This window comes from Furipterus horrens, unplaced genomic scaffold (assembly GCF_987537825.1).
Source record: "Furipterus horrens unplaced genomic scaffold, mFurHor1.1.pri manual_scaffold_4, whole genome shotgun sequence".
Classification (NCBI taxonomy): domain Eukaryota; kingdom Metazoa; phylum Chordata; class Mammalia; order Chiroptera; family Furipteridae; genus Furipterus; species Furipterus horrens.
In genome coordinates, this window is record NW_028327174.1 from 4,774,552 (window position 1) to 4,793,946 (window position 19,395).

The 19,395-nt window shown below is 45.8% G+C and overlaps 1 protein-coding gene and 1 pseudogene across 1 annotated transcript in view; one reads left to right on the forward strand and one right to left on the reverse strand.

The window, feature by feature from the left end:
* SREBF2 (sterol regulatory element binding transcription factor 2) overlaps window positions 1-19,395 on the reverse strand; it is a 53,767-nt gene that overhangs the window by 30,251 nt on the left and 4,121 nt on the right. The window lies entirely within an intron of this gene.
* On the forward strand, window positions 10,765-11,166 carry LOC150010945 (large ribosomal subunit protein eL27 pseudogene; annotated as a pseudogene).

Genomic DNA, 19,395 nt, shown 5'->3' on the forward strand with positions numbered 1-19,395 from the left:
GGACCACAGGCCAGGACTTCACCCATTTGATGTTCTTCTCTCTTCTGACCCCACCTCCAGGTTCTTTCTATCCACCTTCCTTATGGTATCAGGCCTATCAGGAGCCACCTGTGTGCTGGGTGAATGTTACTTTTGGAGGATATTGCTGGTCCCATTTTACAGCTGGAGATGCTGGGGCAGAAGTGGGTGGTCGCTGTCCAAAGGCTTTGGAGCTCGGTTACCTTGCTCTGTGAGGCCACCTCCACTCACTGCACTGCTCCCCAGGGCAGAGCAGGAGTCATGTGGGTCTGGCTGCAGAGCTGTGCCAGACTCTAACGCTCCCTCTCCCCAGGCAGCCTTCCCTTTTGGCCGCAAGCAGGTTCTGGGCCTTCTCTCCAAGATGAGCATATTCCTGGGCACCACTGGTACGCCAGGAACACTCATGAAGTTGCCCCAAGTCATGGATCTTTAGAGGTAGAATAGATGGAAAATCATCCACAAAGTCCAGAACAGGGACATGACTTGGCCAAGGTCACAGAGCTCATCAGGACATGGCCAGGTGTCTGCCCCGGGCTTCGTGTTCTACTGCACCACAGTACATTCACCGCAGGAAGGTCAGAGCAGAGCAACCTGGGCCCATTCTGGCCCACCCCTGGCTGCACCTCTTCCCCGAGAAGGCCAAGGAGTCTGTGGGGTCGATGGGATGTGTCCCCCTGGAAATTTCCTCCCACTCCGGTTCATGCTCCAAGTACCTGGGGCCACTGAATTCCTGGCCCAGAGGGCCTCAGGCCTCTTCCCCTGGTTCATCCTCCAAAGGTTTACCAAAACCCCACTTAATCCACGACTCATCTCTCATGATTCCTTTCTTCCTCCTCCTCATAGGGCTCGTCCCCAATAGCAGTCTGGAGCCTCAGCTTTGTCCCAAGTATTTTCAGATATGCAATTCCCTACGCTACCCACATCCCTCCCCCTACCTTTCCTCTCCAATACATTCCCAAAGAGCTACTGCTTGTTCCTGAACTGTGGTATCTCCACCCGCTAAACCGTCAAGGCCACGGATGCTCTGATTTGCTCACCAAAATAAAAACAATCCCCCAAACACCATTTCCATCAATTTCCCCAAACCCCCACCAGCAAGCCCCTCCCAGGTCTCTAACAGTCTGGGCTATGAAGAGTCTTATGTTAGGCAAACCGGGCTTTTCTAGTGTGGCCTCCATATCAGGTTAACTGGAGCTCAGCAGTTCAGTCCTTTCAAGTGTTTAGTCAATTCAACCTGCTGGCAGAACAGCATCTGAAGGCTGCATGGTGGTGGTATTTACCAACACCTTGACACTCCCTGTCTCTACTTGGCCTGCTGTGTGTGAGAGGGAGAAACGCACAGACCACCATAGGTACCGACACGCACACCAACCAACTCCAGTTCCTTAATATATGATTAAACTAAGAAAGGTCCTCAGACTCAGCACAAAATTTAAACAAAACACAATTTAGTGCTGACACATTCCAAGTACAACAACACAAGATTATAAAAAGCTTTAAGAAAATGATTAAGAGAACCCTGGTAATTTGTTGAGCATTCTATAATTCCCATAAAATGCCGAGTCTGGTGAATTGACACAGAAGTCTGCTTGTGCCAAAAGAACACCACTCCCTGGCTGATTGTTTTTATCCATGGAACACTAAGGGCAAAAGGGAAAAGAGGCCAGAGTCATGGTAGGTGGGCACAGGCTTTGGCACTAGGTGGGTCTCAAGCCACCCACCAAACCTGCTGTGTGAATGTGGGCACATTACTTCTCTTGGTTTCCTCACCACGAAAGGCTGCCCCAAGAATACCCACTTGGGCTCTGGCTGCTGCGGCTCAGTGGATCAAGCGCCAGCCTGCAAGCCCAAAGATCGCCAGTTCTATTCCCAGTCAGGGCACATGCCTGGGTTGCGGGCCAGTCCCCAGTTGGGGGCATGCGAGGGGCACCCGATCAATGTATCTCTCAAACATTGATGTTTGTCTCCCTCTCTTTCTCCCTCCCTTCCCTTCTAAGAACAAATAAATAAAATCATAAAATCTCACTTGACTTCTCTGTTGTGAGGATTCATAAGATAATTTACACAACGTGGTTGGTGAGGGGCAGACCTTTATAAAGGCTCCTCTTAGTGGTGCTTCCAGAGCACCCACTCCATGGGCACTCGGCCCCACTTATGTCATCCCGCTGAGTGCTCTCCAAAGCCTTTTGTGGGGCAAGACAGGGTTGGCGTGGTGAAGTAACTCGCAGAGGTCACAGAGCTCAGTTCACAAAGCAAGGTAAGAGTGTGTAGGCAGATGGAATACAACTACTTAAATTAAAAAAAATAAATCCTTTTCAACCCACACTTGACAAGCTCCAGTGGCGCTATCTCCAGCCAGGCAGATGGGCACTGGGCTGATTGGCACGAAGGGCCCGTTAAGAGCCAGCATTTGAAGAAGGAAGTAATGGGAAGCTTTTTAAAGCCCCTGCTCCAGTGGGGCGGCACAGGGCCTCCTTGGGACCCCCATCTGGTCTGCAGTGACAAAGAACAGGGGTCTCCCCAACCGAGCGAGGCCTAGAGAAACAAGGCGCAGAAGGCCCACCCCAACTGCAGTTCTGCTCTGTTATTCTGAGCTACACCCCCGCCCCCCGCCACCATGGGAGCGTCGTAATGTCTCCTTGCTGTTCCCTGCTCCGATGACACGGGCTCTCATTTCCGCAGAGAGCCATGAAACCTAGAAAAGGCAGGCCTGGGAGGAGGCGCAGGCTTTATGGAGCTCTGAAAATGAAGTTCCGGTTACTGCATGATGAGCTGAGGCCCCCAGAGCCAGACGTGGGCCTCCTTGGAGCCAGGTGTCCCCACCCCCTGCAGTTACCCTCCCCCACCAAGCCACATTCCTGTTTGCAGCTACTGCTTACACTCAGGATTAAATTGCTAACAAAGTGGACTGGGCCAAGAAACTATACCTGGGTTTTGGGCTCTTTAAAAACCAGTCAACCCAAAATATTGTCAGATTAATTCTGGTAAGGAATAATGCGCCCAAGCGAGGTAACACTGTCTCCAAACTGTGTGTGCGTCCAGACTTTTTCCAATACAGGGCCTGCTCACACACACATCCATGCACATGTATGTGAATGGTTTTGTGAAAACAGGATCATGTTATTTTGTGCCCTGCTCCCTTTGCTTAGTAAAGCATGAAAAATATTCATTGTCAACCATTATGGATATTGGATACAATATCATCGTTTTTGAGAATTCCAAACTATTATATTATACTGAATTCATGCACTACAATTTAAGCACTTAGTAAAGATGGATAGGTGGTTTCAATTTTTCAGGGTTATTAACAATTCTTACAAAAACCTTGAACAAAAATCTTTCCCCACTGATCTGATTATTTTCTTGGATAAATTTCTAGCATTAGATGACTGAGTCGAAGGACAGGGATGTGTGCCTTGGCAAGGCTGCAACAATCCCTCCTCCCGCCAGCATGTCCCCACACCTACATCTGTCCCCCAGACAGTGGGGAAAATGGCCTCTAGCTGTTCTGACTTGTTTGAATGAGACGCATGAGGCTGCACACCTCCTCCCCCAATTTTATTGGCCATTTGTATTTCTTCCCTTGCAAGTTGCCTGTTCCTGACCATTGGCCGTTTTTCTATTGAACTATTAGTCTCTATTGATTTGAACAACTTCATATATTATGGATATTTGCTCTTTCTTATATATTTGCCACACTTTGTTACTTTCAGCTTGTTCCAGAAAAAGAATGATATGGTTACCATGTGAGCTGGGACAAGTTTTACTTCTCTTGAGCTGGAGTTTTCTCACCTATAAAATACGGCTAACAATTACACCTAACTCCTGGGGTAAGTGCCTGGCACTTAGTATTAGGTAGTACAAGTTATTCATAGTGCTTTTTGACTGTCAGTTTTGCTTTGACTCCTATTTTGAAAAATGCAAATTTGTTCCAATGCACTGGATGTATTAAGGGACCAATTTGAGCACAGCATGAATTCTGTGTTTACTTATGCATGAGAGAAACACCAGAAATGCAGAAAACCGAACCCAGCTGAAACGAGCCACATCGGAATCCACAGAATGCAGACATGCGCTCACCTCAGGTGTCCACCAGCTCGTCGGGTCGCTGCAGGCGCTCTACACCATAACCTTCTACTCTATATCACCGAAGTCAGAACTTCCCGTCCGACTTTATGGAGCCCGGTTCCCACCACCTCGCAGTCAGTCATAAGCTGGAACCTTCCAACGCCCACTTCCACAAGCAAACCTTACCTCTTTTTCAAGGCAAAGTGCCCTATTTATTGTGGTATTTATATACTTCTTAGACACTTAACATCTGTAAAACTGCACTGCTTTATTAGGTTCCTATTTTTCATTTACTTTCTCTTTTTGGGGGTCACCTCTAGAGTTTTTGAGTATTTGATGCCTGCCCCCATAAGTCCTGTGGTTTTTACTGCATGATTTTACATAGCATGGCCATTTTAGGAATTCATATGTTGCATTATAGCATAAATTGACCACGTGCAAATTTTAATATTGTGTAGTAAAAATACATGGTTTTGTGTTACACTTAAAAAAATCCATTGTCCCTAAGGTCATTAAGAATATTCACTTAAACTTTCTCCATTTAGTTTATTTCGTTTTATCTTTCACATTAGCTCAGTTCACCAAACATAAGAACACAGAAATAAGTATGGTGTGTGATGTGTGTAGGCCACAAGGGGTGAGACAGTAGGGGAGAGGGAGGTAAACGCAAAACCTAATTCCCAACAAGTATCCTTCTTGAGTGTCCTGCTTTCAACCTGATGATTCCACCTTCCCTCTTAGGAATTGTTTTCCTAATAATTACAAAAGTTTAATATAAAATAAAATAAAATAAAATGTAGACCAGACCTCAGGGTAAACAGTGAAATAGCTTCATTTCCCGACCATTCTGCTATCTCTGACCACCACTGCTTTCTAGGACCTAAAGCATCAGTCACCCCCATTCAATCCCCTGGTTGAACAGGGAGCTAAGGAGATGGGCTCTTATCAACCACACTGTTCAACACGGACACCCTGAAATGCAAGCAGTAACACAAGGAACACAGGGACAGTTTTAACAGGCAAACTGGTAGCTAAAATCACTCCACTTCAACAGCAGGGGGCACATTCACTTGGTCAAAAGCTGAAGAGCAAGGGGACAGCATTATGTACTTCAAGGGGACTCCGGGGAAAGGGAGTCTGTAGGAGGTGCTGAACAACAAAGGATGGCACACGCGTGACTAAGGTGCCCTATATTTTCAGCGAGGGGTGAGTAAACTCTTTTTACTGGCAAAGAAACCATAAAGGGAAAAATTGGGCCAAGAGATGGGGTTTCTCAAATTCTTGTGTTTCGTAACACATACACACAGTGCGTCATATATGCCTTTGTATAGACCAAATATTACATAATAAAATAAAACATTTGAAAATTAAGAGAAAAAGAAGGCACAGGGAAGCCAAAGTCGCTCTCAGGTAGCCTCCTGGTCTGCTCTGCTTGGCTGTCTCTCAGGGGCAGCCTCTGAGAGTTCCAGCTCCACTGGCCGCTCCGACACAGCAGGGGACCTGAGCCAGCTCTCAGAGTTTCGGCCAGGAGAGTGATCTTCAGCACCACCTTCAATTGCTCTTTCTTCTTTCCCCTGCCGGTGAGTTCACTTTCAGTTTCTGGCAGGTCTCCTTCCTTGGTATCAGAGTTATCTCTGCCCCACTTCCATACTCCGCTGGAACTCAACTGTAGCCTCCCCAGTGACAACCATCTTCTTTGAGTTCCTTCTTGGTCCAAATCAAGTTTCTTCAACAAAGCTTCCTACCAATTGCTCCCTCCGATTCCAAGGGACTTCGCTTCCCACTCACCCATCCCACTGTCCACCCTGGAATCCTGGAAAAGCACCCACCTGCTTTTCCGGGCCTGCGTTTGGGCAGTCGGGCGGGGTTCTCTGAATGGGATTACATGCCTCACCTTTTCACTTCTTACTTCCCTCTTCCTGTCTCAATTTCACAATTCCATCTCAAAAATACTTACGATTGCTTTCACCCAGGACTTTCTTCTACCTCAGATCCACCCACCTTTCAGCTGTCAAACCCAATTGTGATTAGTTAAGAAAATTATCTAAAACTTGAAAATAAGGCAAAAACCAAAAGTGTCCCTTTAAAGTCATACTAGAGGTAGGCATGTCTAACCTACCTACCTAAAAGTCACCTGATGCTTTATGGAAACATAAAGTTGTTTGACTTTCTATTTATTACTGATTAGGCCCACATTCTATAAAGTTAGACATTTACCAGCAGAAAACCAATAAACTGAAAATGGTTTCTGTCTGGCAAAAAGGATAACCTTGAACACTTTGTTTCTATTGCCCTCCAGGACATCAACTAGTTTGCATCTAAAACCACAATCTTAATTCTTTTTTCTACTATGTAAATACCAGTTTTTTGCATTTTCCTCCGATCCAACTTTGTCATCCTGCTGTTTTTTCTTATTTATGTTAATAAATCTTGAATATGTGCTCACAATTAGCATGAGTATGTTTTTAACATTTCAAAATTTTAATTTTGCTACATTACATACAGTAAGTTATATTTTTAAATCCTTTTCTTGTATCTTGTACCCACAAGCACATGGACAAAATCTCCCACTACCCCGTACCTCTCCAAGCACTAAGCACTCTGGAGTTAAAAACTTGGCATCAGCCCTGACTGGTGTGGCTCAGTTGGTTGGGTGTCGTTCTGCAAAGCGAAAGGTCGCCAGTTTGATTCCCAGTCAGGGAAAATACATGCATTGCGGCTTTGGTCCCTGGTCACAGCTTATGCAAGAGGTAGCCAATCGATGTTTCTATCCCTCCCTTCTCTTCTCTCTAAAATAATAAGTAATAAAATCTTAAAAAAACAAACTGGCATTGATTCAATGAAATGCTCCCAAAAGCAACTTTCATGCAATCTATAAAAATGGCCATCATCCTTTCTGAACAAAAAACCGCAAGGGACACATCACCTCACAATGGGACAAGATAGTTTTGAAATCTAAATTATTCTGGGATATATAAACACATCTATGCAATTTCTACAAGGCTTCCACTTTTGGTGAAGTAGGTGTATAATGTGAAACAACTTAGAAATTTAAAAAAATTTTATTTACTGATGTGAGCGAGAGAGGTAAGGAGGGAGGGAGGGAGGAGAGAGAGAGTTAAGAGACTGATTTTGTTGTCCCACCCATCTGTGTCCTGTATGTGCCCTGAAATGGGCTGTGTGCTGACCGAGATGATAAAATGCTCCTTGATCTTGACTAGTTAGTGGGAAGTGACACAGTATGGTCTGTGGTGATCGTCACAGCAGACAAGGAGGACATTGGCAATGTGATAAAATCACTGACTCCAGGAGGTCAAGCAGCTTCCCCAGAGAGCTGGCCTGAAGCCTCATCAGGATCAAGGCGCACTCAGGCCCAGGGAACCTCAGAAGCCAAGGCTCAGAGGCACGGAGCTGAGCAGTGGGCCACTGAAGAGAACACAACGAACAGGGCAGGGCACCAGGCCAGGCAGGGAGTCAGGGCCAAATCATACAGGGTTCTGCAGCTCATGGTAGCGAACTTGGTCTTTCTCCTTATTAAAGGAAAAGCTACAGCAAGTTGTCCACCGAAGCTCTGGGGAAGAAAGTCCCTCCAGCACAGCAGTTGTTCACCCTGGTTTGCGGAAAGGGGCTGCTGGTCTGTCTGGAGGGTCACAACACTGTGAATTCATGAAGAATCATTCTGAGTGCCCTGACCGGTGTGGCTCCGCTGGGTTGTGGGTTCAGTCCCCAGCTGAGGCATGTATGAGAGGCAACTGATCGATGTTTCTCTATCCCTCCCTTCCCCTTTCTCTCTAAAAAAAGAAAAAGAATCATTCTGAGAATTAGCTGGAGCGTTGTCCCATATACCAAAAGGTTGCAGGTTCAATCCCCGGTCAGGGTACACACCTAGGTTGCAGGTTTGGGAGGAAACTGATCGACATTCTGCTCTCTCTCCAAAATCAATTAATTAAAAAAACAAACAAACATATTCTTGGGTGAGGATTTAAAAAAAAAGAATCATTCTGAAGGGCTAAATCCTGACTTGAGAGGAGAATATCTGAATAGCTGAAACAAAAACTTGGACAATTTTGTCAACCGATGAAGAGTCTTCTGAAAATCCATTAAAAGAAAACTTCTGGTTATGTACAGGGTGAAGCAAAAGTAGGTTTACAGTTGTGAGTACATGAAACAGTTTATTCTTGTATTACAATAGTACTAATTATTATATGTTTTTTCATACAGGCAACTACAAATCTCCTTTGCCCCGCCCTGTATGGTGTTAAAAAATTATCAGCATGAGCACACACACACACAATCAACAGCAGGAAACAGGCCACCTCCTAGGACATGAGGCAAAGAATCGCATTAAGAGAGAAGAGGAGGACATCCAAAAGCTAAACCAAGAACAGGAAGGCAAAACAGAATGGGGATTCCCAAGTTCAAATTCAAAGAGAACTGGCTCTGGAATCAGCAAGACCAGGTTGTGAATCTAGTAATGTAATCATGGCGTTGCCTTTGGAAAATTAATTAGTCTCTCTGAGATTCAGTTTCTTTACTAGTAACTATGAGAAGAATCCAAACTCTGATGGATATATATTAATATATAGAAATATGTCCAGCATATAATAAAGTGTATTTGATTCTTTGATAGGTTTTTTTTAACAACAAATTTGAAAAGGAGGTATCTTAGATTAGAATCCAATTTAACCTTTGAATAAAAGCCAATAGTCACACTACTGATGTTTAGAAGCAAAAACTCACTGACAAATAAATGTATTTTCTAACTGGAAATCATATTTGTATTTTATGTAAATGTACAGCAAGTGGCTGGGAACGAAATTAATTTCATTTCACACTGATTCTATGTGGACACCAACATAAGAATACCTACCACTGATACCTATTTAGTACTTTACTAAATATTTATGAGAAGAGCATTATTATTTTACTTTGTAAGTGAGGAAAAATAAGGTTCCAGAAAATTAAATAGCTTGCTCAACCCCACAAAGTAAAAGCTACAAAGTGGCTGAGCCGAGATTTGGATTCAGGTCTGTATTGAGGCTTGTTTCAGTCTCTCCTCTATGCACAATATTTGCCCCTACAGAACAAACATTCTTGGATTTTTACATTCACACTCGTCACAACTTGGAGGATACAAGCTACACCTGGAGTGACAAGTAAGGAGGACGTGGGGTGTGTGTGTGGAGGAGGGCACTAATGTAGCCCCCCTCACTACTCCCAATATGAAGTTCAATGCTAATGAAAGAAGATTCATTTCAGGGTAAGGATGTGTATAACTGACTCATCAGGAAAATAGGGGAGATTTTTTGCCTGGCTGTGTTTTGCAAGCATACCTTGCTAACCAAATTTTTGAAATTATTCTCCAAATGAGACCTTCTACCATCACAAGATATTCTTTTCTAGAGCAGCCTCTCTCTATTTAAATAGAGAACAAATCAATAAAGACATGTCCCTTAAGACATGCATCCAATAAACGTTAACTAAGCCTACTATGTGCCAGACACAAAATTAAATGCCTTCAAGACACACACGTTCTGGTGGAGAAACCAGGGCTGTGTGCTACGTGTTAGGATAAAAAGAGAAGCCTGTTGGAATTATGTTGCTTAAAAAGCTTTTGTTGTTGATTTTTACTGCTATTTATCTCGTGTGTGTGTGTGCCCGCGCGCACACGTCTGTATGTATATTTAGAAACAAAGTTTAATTTCTTTTTCCTGAAAAGAACTTCATTAGCACTATCACCCAGATGTTTTTGCTTTTAACACTTTGCTGGCACTTAAACACATGCTGTGGTATTGTATATACAGCAGTCCCTCTCTGTATCCCAGTTCCCTTATCGCAGCCTCACTGTGTCGTGAAATTTTGTAAAATATTATATTTAATTATTTATCGCGATTTTCCGCTATATCGTGGGATTTTGCGGTACTGTATACATATGTTGTTAAAGTTACATAGGTTTAAGAGTGTAGAATATGTTTAAGAACATAAGTAGTGTTTGTAAAAGTGTGGAAAAGGTTAATAAGGGAGTGGGAAAGGTTAATAAGGGACTGGGAACGGTTTATAAGTGTGCGGGAAGGGTTTCTAAAGCCTTAAAATATATATAAATACTAAAATAAATGTGAGGTTCCTGCTTCGCGGATTTTCACCTACCGCGGGGCGGGGGCGGGGGGCGCTCTAGAACGTAATACCCGCAATAAGTGAAGGAATACTGTAATCTTCAAATCACCCTGTGAGGTACCTGTTTCAAGCACTCTTTTATGTGTAAAGTCCCTAATATGTGTAAAGCACCTATTATCTTGAAAAGTGGTGGTGGTGGTGATTACACAGGAAGAAAAAAGGCCTTGTCAAAAGGAGTGAACGGCACACGGTCCCAAGCAGGTGTGTAGGCAAGCAGCCCACTGAGGTAGGACCCTCCTCCTCCCACAAGCACCCTGCTCCCCATGCTGCCCCAGCAGGCACACTGGGGGTGTCCCCTCAGAGTCCCTCCCTGCAACTGCACTCTAGAATGCCGCAGTCAACAACCAAACGCTGTCACGCCTCTGCCCATGCAAGAGCCCCAGCCAGTGGCCAGCGAGGGAACCCACGCCTCCTAACCTAACACCAAATTAAGGCATCAGGTGGCTGGCACCCACGTTTGAAAGGTTGTTCATTTTATTCCATTTAACTTTGAAATGCCTGTTCAAGTTTATGACAGCCGGGAAGGTGGTGCTGGTCCTAGCCGGACGCTGCTACAGACACAAAGTGGTCATCATGAAGAACATGGCACCTCGGCCTGCCCCTACAGCCATGCTCTGGTGGCTGGAATTGACTTGACTACTATACCCACAGAGTAATAGCTCCTCTGGGCAAGAAGAAAACTGCCAAGAGGTCAAAAATCCAGTTTTTTTTGTAAAAGCTTGTAACTACAATCTCATGCGTACGGGATACTTTGTGAATATCCCCTTGGACAAAACTGTCATCAACAAGGACATCTTCAGAGACCCTGCTCTGAAATGCAAGGCCCAACGGGAGACCAAGATCAAATTCAAAGAGAGGAACAAGATCAGCGATAACAAATGGTTCTTCCAGAAGCTGCAGTTTTAGATCTTGTCATTAAAAATAAAAAGAATAAAAAATAAAAATAGCATAGTAATTGTTAACACTGAGTTCTTACTATATGTCAACAATTATGTTACGCATTTTGCATAAATTTCCTCATTTCAGCGCCACAACACTGAGGTAGATGCCATTGTCACCTCCCCCCCAGGCAAGGAACATGAGGCACAAAAAAGGTAAGTAACTTTTCCAGCATCACCCTGTCAGCAGGTGGTGGTCCTGGGACTTACAGCCACCCTCTTAGCCCCCGCCGGTGTGGCTCAGTTGGTCACGCTTCATCCCACAAACCAAAAGGTGGCAGTTCAATTCTGGGTCGGGACTCGTGCTTGGGTTGTGAGTTCAGTACCCAGTCAGGGCGTGCACAAAGGGCGGCCAATTGATGTTTCTGTCGTACATTAATGTTTCTCTCCCTCTCCCCCCTCCCTTCCCCTCTCTCTAAAATAAAAGATGAAATTTAAAAAATAAAGTAAAAATGAAGTCACCCTCTTAGCCACCACATTGGACAGATACTTTGGTTCTATTATTGTAGAGATGTCACTAAACAGAGCCTGGCATCGGGCAGATGCTCAGTAAGTGACTCACTGGTGCATGGGCAGGAACACCCCAAGCTTGGGAAGGGAAGGAGCGCCACCCCAGCCCTTCCAGTACTTCCCAGCTCTTCATCTGCTCCCGCCCTGCACTGTATTGTTCTCTCCCTCACTCTCCTGAAACACAAGACTGAGCATTGAGTAAGAACGGAGAGTAAGACTCCCAGGAACCCACCCGGCGTGATCCTGTTCTGTAAGACGAGGGCCTGGCATTTCACAATACCAGGTAACTGAGTGTCAACAATCAGGCACAATCCTGGAACTGTCCTCCTGGGGCAGTCTCCACAGCAAGCAGTGGGGTAGGGGTGGGGGGTGGAGGGTGTTCCCCTTAACCAGTTGAGGCAAAAAAATAAAAAATCCAACAACTCATCATCTCACCCTTCCATTCATTGCCACACCCCCAAATCTCCCTAAGACGAAGGACAAAAATAATACTTGCAAAGCAGGTTATTAAATCACGCTGCAAGCATCCACCCAGCCCTGGGTACTATGGCTGGGAGCCGGAGCGTGGGGCCTGGCACCACGCAAGGGCTCCCACGTGTTTCCTTCCCACCTCCCAATCGCAGAGAAATGCAACCAACTGGATGGAGTTGTAACAAGGACGGGAATCCAACAAAGTGCCCCACAAAGGGAGGGTTGTCAAGAGTTCAGAGAAAGGACTGGCCCATCCTGCCAGGCGGTGGAAGCTGAGCCCAGATGAAGGAAGAGAGTTCTGAGTGAGAGAGAGAAGAGCCCTGCAGGCAAAGGCAAGGCTGAGCAAACCCACAGCCTCCGTCCTGGAAGTCACAGAAGCGGGGAGAGCACAGGACAGCGAGGAGATGCCCTGCTCCCGGGAAGTGAAAACGGCCTCAGTAATGCCCTGCGGCACCTGCCTTTACTTCAGAGGCCAGGAGGGGCGCGGCCAATGTAGTAACATCTGCCACGTTTGTTTTGCCGGTCCATCATCCAGCACCCCCCCCCCCCCCCCCCCCCCGCCAAGCACCCTGAGCTTCCTTTTGGAGACATTCCCCCAACCCAAGGTGGTCCTGGCAGGCACAGAGGCTTCCTGCCAGCGGGCTGACTGGCGCAGCGCGACCCTTTCAGGAATGACCCAGGAAAGCAGGGATACGGCAGGGCCGACCACGGCGGCACGCTCCTACCCCGGTTGTCCCGGGGCCGCCCTCCGCCGCTGAGCCTCCCTTGGTTCTGGCCCCTTTTCCAAATCCGGCTCTCCAGCTTTTCTGTCCCTGCACCATCCTTCCTGCAAACCAGAGATTCTGAACCGTTTTCATCTCATGGCACATATATACTAATTACTAAAATTCTGTGGCACACCAAAAAATATATTTTTTGCCTATCCGACAAAAAAACAGAAAACAGGCATAATTTTGATTCATTCACACCAGACAGCTACTATTGTGTGGGCTATTGTGTTTGTTTGTTTGACAATCTAAGGGCAAAGAGATCAGCGTCCCTGACTAATAATCAGATATTGCATGTTTTAAAAATTCTGTGACACACCGGCTGAAAATCGCTGCCCTGAACCCCTTGTCTGTTCGAGCACCCCGGCAGCTCTGCCGCTTATCACCAAGGCTCCTGACTGACACAGGACACAGCAGAAGCAGGGGAGGGGCCTGATCCAAGCTGTCTGAGAAAGATAAGTTACCAAGGGTGCAGACTGCAAATTGCCCACATGCTCCAGACCGGCTAGTCCTTTCGAAAGGGCTGCTGGCTCAGCTTGGAACACGGCTCCTCTCTCTCCTCTCTCCTAACACCCCTTTACCCTGAAGGCCGCGGGTTACCTGGGCCCTCCTCCGCAAAAAGCCTTCTCTGACCCCACCTCTCCACTAGTTAGGTGCCGCTCCTGGACACTGTCCCAGACCTTCCAGATTCAGATCTCTGGGCGTGTACCCTGGCGGGTCCATAGGCACTTCGTTTGAAAGTCTGTGTCCCACACTGCCCTCCGGCCACGCTGAACCACATGGTCCCGGAATGTGGCGGATTATTCCAAATACTGGTCCAGTTCTGCCAAAATGAAAACCCTACCCCTTCTCCTTTCTAAAATTGCGTACACTCACCCATCGCAACTCAGCTCAAATGCCAAAGGCCCTGTGAAGATCTTCCTTATTCCCTCCCTTTGTACTCCAAACACAGAGCTTGTACCTCCTTCACAGCCGCTGCTGCATCCTGCTTTGTGTCGTGACAGGCTGTTAAGATGTCAGCTCCCTGGACGTCAGAGCTGTTTCATGCATCTCTACGCCCCAGAGCCCAGCACTGTGCTGGGAGTGCCCTGGCTACACACTGAAGCTGAACTGGGTTGAACTAATTTTTTAAATTAAATTCAGAAACAACTTCTGACCAGAGCAGGGGCTCCTAGTCAGGCTCCCTGCACCAGAGAATCTCCCACCTTATTCCCACAGGGCAGGAATGAGTAGGGGATCCTACGTTAGCATGCCCAAGTTCAACTCCTGATGCCACTTCATCGGCATAGGAAACCTCAGGGTGAATCATTTCATCTGTCTCAGTGTCTCATCTGCAAAATGGGAACAAAAATCAAGCATGTGCCTCACAGCCCTGTGAGGAAGACAAGTGTATCAGGACTTGTGTCAATCAAGCACAAGGCCTCACCCGACTGTCCACACAAAGGAGGAAGCACGATTTTCCTGTCGCTGCCGAATGGTGAGGGCCTGAACAGAGCGGACACCACTTTAACAGGGCAGTTCCACATCTGGTCCAGCAGCCAGAATTTCAGAATTTCGCCACTGTTCCAAACCAGACCTTAAACCTAACAGACCAGTTCTACGGGGCCAGATATAGAAGCTAGATTATTAGGGACATTCAGACACATATTCATTAGCAATTCCAAAGGCCTATGACACGTAGAAAGAGCTCTGTTTTCCAGTTTCCCGGCCCTTCAATGGTTTAGGATTAGTTTCTGAACAGAAGTTCCCCAGGGAGTCTTACCTTGAGTCCCAGGCTCTGGGATCCTGCTACTCTTGAAAAAATTCCATCGTGTCAACAAAGTGTAACCCTTGAATCCTGTGGTCCAGAAAAGGAACACTTTACCCTGTACTCTGACTGCTCCTTTGTGTCCCACCCACACCTACAAAAGCCCTTTCAAAGGAAAAAAATAAATATTCCAAAACTGTATTCTAAAAAAAGGCCCCTTGGTCCTAAGAGTCAACTTGCAAACTGAAGTTCCTCATTCATTCTCAGATAATCAAGAGAGAAGGCGAGCTCCTGCCCCAAGCCTCACCTTCCAGTGGGAACGGAGGCGCAGGTCTCTCCAGCCTCAGCCCACCGCACCACCTTGCTGCGTGGCAAATTAGAAGCCGGCTCATGCCACACAGGGCTGTGGTGTGGGGCAGAGGAAAAGTATGCGGCTTTTGGAGTTGGACAAGTCTAGGCTGAGGTCACCATTCTATCACTTAGTAGTTGTGATCTGGGTCTCAGTTCATTCATCTGTAGTGGACCGTTGAACTGGAGAAAAGATTAGAAGCAAAACTTAGGAGACCTCGTAGGTAAAGGGCCACACGCACTGCATGAGGGTGGGAACCCTGCCTACCCTGCAGAGCCCAGCACAGAACAGGCCTTGAGGGTCTGAACCAGACACGGTGCTCGGCACGCGGCGGGCGCTGCCTGCACTGTGATTTCAAAACCCGAGGAAGGATGGAAAAGCAGAGACAGTCAGTAACTAAGAAAAGATAAGTCTCGTTCACCTAGAGAACACCGATGCACCTCAGGATGAAGGACAGCGAGTGCGCAGGATCCAGGTGAAATGGTCCCATATTCATTAACAAATAGATGCATGCAGCAATCCCCCTGCTGTTAATTTACCCTGAACTTAGACCTACCTGCACAGGCACCATGGTGAGTTTACAAAGCTATTCGCCACAGCATTGTTTTCAGTAGGAAGACTGGGAAAACCCTCAAACGCCCACCGTAAAGGAACTGGAGGAATGAAACACATCACAGCCATACAACAGAAAACTATGCAGCAGTGAAGAGAACTGGAAAGATCTCCAAGATATATTGTTAAGTAAAAAAGGGGTAAAGGTGCAGAAGAACAAAGCTTAGAGAGTGCTACCTATATTTTGTAAAAATTGATTTGAGAAAAAGAAACACTGATGTGTTGCTCCATTTATTTATGCGTTCATTGGTTGATTCTTATACGTGCCCTGACCAGGGATTGAACCCGCAACCTTGGTGTATCAGGACGATGATCTAACCAACTGAGCTGCCCAGATAGAGCAGAGAGAATACTCCTATTTAAGAAAAAAAAAAAAAAAAGAGGGGGGAGCAAAAAATGAAATTCCATACTTGTTATTTGCTTATATTTGCATTGAGTTTTGAAGGAGGTAAAAGAACCTAAAAAATTATTTCCTTGTGAGGAGGTGGGGCTTGTGAATCCTAAGGAAAAGGTGGGTATGGCTGGTAACAAGGCTTTTCCCAGTACCCTCTAATAGTTTTTATTTGGCTACATAAATGTATTACCTTTTCAAAAAATATTAAATAGTTTCCAAGTCATAAATCCCAATCAACACAGTAATTTATAGCACAGGAAAGGTTTTAAAAAAGAAAGAGCCACAGCTGGCAGTGTGAGAGAGCTGTAACCTAGCTCCTGGCTTGACAAGTCCTCTGTGGGGAACACATACCAATGAACCAACTCCAAGGTGACTTGCTCATCCATGTTCAGAGCAACAGTCATTAAGATGATGAAAAACTCCACATGATGCAAGTGTCCCACAGGGACATGCATATACAAGTGTTGCCTTTCGGATGGATTATGTTGGGTTACAGGGCTATTACACCTCAACTATTTCAACATACAGTAATCTATAAGTGAAAATGTAATAACTTGGTGCACAGTCAAAAAGTTCAGACAGAATCCAGAAGGATATAGATAATTTGATATTCAAGGGCTATTTGAATAAAGTTGTTTAAGATCCTTGTAATTGAGGAAAGAAAAGACCGAGTTGAACAAGAAGTAAAAATGCATTAAACACACACACACACACACACACGACGTGAACTGAGTACGAGAACAACAGAAAAGCCTGTTCAGTGAGAAGCAGGCGACACTGAAGGACATTAGGCAAAAGGCCTGGGTGTGAATGTGGAGAATGTTTGTCAAGGGCGAGGCCAGTCTGACCCAGAGAGGAAAAATGCAAGGAGACTGGTTTGGTGGTCTGAGCAATCCCAGGAAATGGACCTAGATAAGATCAGGAGCTAAAAATGGGTAGAAAATAAAAGAAGCTATGAGTTAACAGCACCTCATTCAACCCAAACATTAGCAACAGTGATATATCAGGGCTGGGGGGCGGGGGGACCCAGAATTATCTTCCGGACAGCGGGCCCCTGGTAGTACAGGCTTCCGCAGCTAGGTGAGTGTTCTAGAAACCCACCTGTTATCAGTGTACCAGTTCGCGTTGTTGTGAGAGGCTGCGTTTGGCTTTAATTTTTTTTGGAAGACTCTTCCATGCATTTGCCCATTTCATGATGGGTGATTTACAAGCACACCTGCCCACACCTTGCTAAGTATTCAGCAGTTGGGGAAACAAAAAACAGCAGGAGCACTAAAAGACATCAACATCGATGAGTTCAAACACTGTTTTGACCAGTGGAAAAAACTGTCTCAATAGGTGTCTTGCATCAAATGGAGAGTTCTTTGAAGGAGACTGAAGTTTAAACATGTAAGAATAAATACACAAATTTTTATAAATAAATTCCAGAAGGATTTTTGGGGGGAGTGTCAAAACAAAGCTGATGTCTTGAAAACGGTAAACACGGGGTAAAAAGTAGATCTGTGCTCCACCCCACTGAGTAGTTTTTCTAAACTATGACTCACTGGAAAAATGGGAAGTCAGTTTCTATCTCTGTTACCTCCACTCCCAGCGGTGTGCTGGCCACACCCTCCCCAACTCTCACCCCCCACCCCCGCTCACTGGCCAGCCACTCCAACCTTCCCAGTGATGTGGGCACCCAGGCCAGGGGCCCACTCAACACTTTGAACTTCAAGTGCTCTCCTTTCCTCATTAGAGCACCTCAGTGCCTGGTAGTGTCTGGGGACTGTCAAAGAGGGTCCTGTCTGAATGGAGAGCTAGCAGAGGCCAACACAGTGCCACCAAAAGGCTCAGGGACTGGAAGTTTCTTGCAGGCTGAGCTACCAGCAGGACCGTATAAATGCAAATATCTGACATGGTGAGCCCTCCAGAGCCCATCAAGTAGGGACAATGACTGACAGCTCAGTCACATCAGTGTACATCGTCATGGAATTTAGAACACCAAAACAAGATCCTACAAGCTTCCAGAGGAGAAAACAGGTCACGCACAAAGAAAGGAAAAGGAATCAAAATGGTATCAGATTTATTAACTACTGGAAGCTACAAGGCAATTAGGCAATGCCTTCAAAATTCTGATATAAAATTATGTCCAACCTTAAAATTCTAAACTCAGCCCAACTATCAAATTGGAGTGAGGGTAGAATAAAGTTATTTTTTCAACAGGCAAGGTCCTCCAAAATTCACCTCCAATGTACTCTTTTTCAGAAAGCTATCAAAGAATGTGTTCCATCAAAATGAGGGAGTGGCCCTGGCTGGTGTGGCTCAGTGGATCGAATGCCGGTCTGAGGACCAATGGGTCACCGGTTCGATTCCCAGTCAGGGCACAGGCCTGGGTTGCGGGCCTGGCCCCCAGTTGGGGGAGTGTGAGAGACAACCACACATTGACGTTTCTCTCTCTCTCTCTTTTCCCTCCCTTCCCCTTGCTCTAAAAATGAATAAATACAATCTTAAAAAAAAAAACTTAAAAAAAAAGGCTGAAGCATTAAACAAACAAACAGAAACATCAAGGAGTGAAAAATCAGGAACTAGGGAATAGGGGTTTCAACATCGCCCCCAGGGAGATGGCTAAGGATAATTAGGGTAAGTGCACGACAGCGGACCTGGACAACCATTGGATGGGGCAGAAAGAGGCGGGTCTCCAGAAAAGACATCAACAAGACGGTAAAGGAACTGACCAACATAATGAGAGTTTCTGTCATAAGATTTAGGGCTGAATTAGTTATGGGGACATAGGAAGTGAGCAAGTGAACAAATGATGCCATTGTAAGCTCTAGGAAAACACAAACACCAACAAAAAAAGTAGAGGATCTACCCAAGAGAAATGAAAACATGTCTACACAAAAGTGTGCACACAAATGTTCACAGCAGCTTCATTTGTAACAGCCAAAACGTGGAAACAACCTAATGTCCATCAACTGATGAACGGATACATAAAACGTGGTGTATTCATACAAGTGAACACTATGTAGCAACACGGATGGACCTGAACAACACTGTGCCACATACTACACGATCCCATTTGTAATGAAATGTCCAGAACAGGCAAATCCATGAAGACAGTAAGCAGATTAGCTTGCTGAACTTTCTAACCTGCTCTGAGGAGAACAGCTGCCTTTATTGTCCATTGCTTACCCACCCCTGACTCCTTTCTGGTTTATCTGTCTATATTCCCTTATCTGACTACTGTCCAAGGTCGACTTCCGATCCCATGACTCCTTGCATGGCCTGGTCATTCTTACTGTCCTCCGCAGCACGGTCCCCATGATCCATTACTCGGAAAGCTCACCTCCCATCAGCTACAACACTTC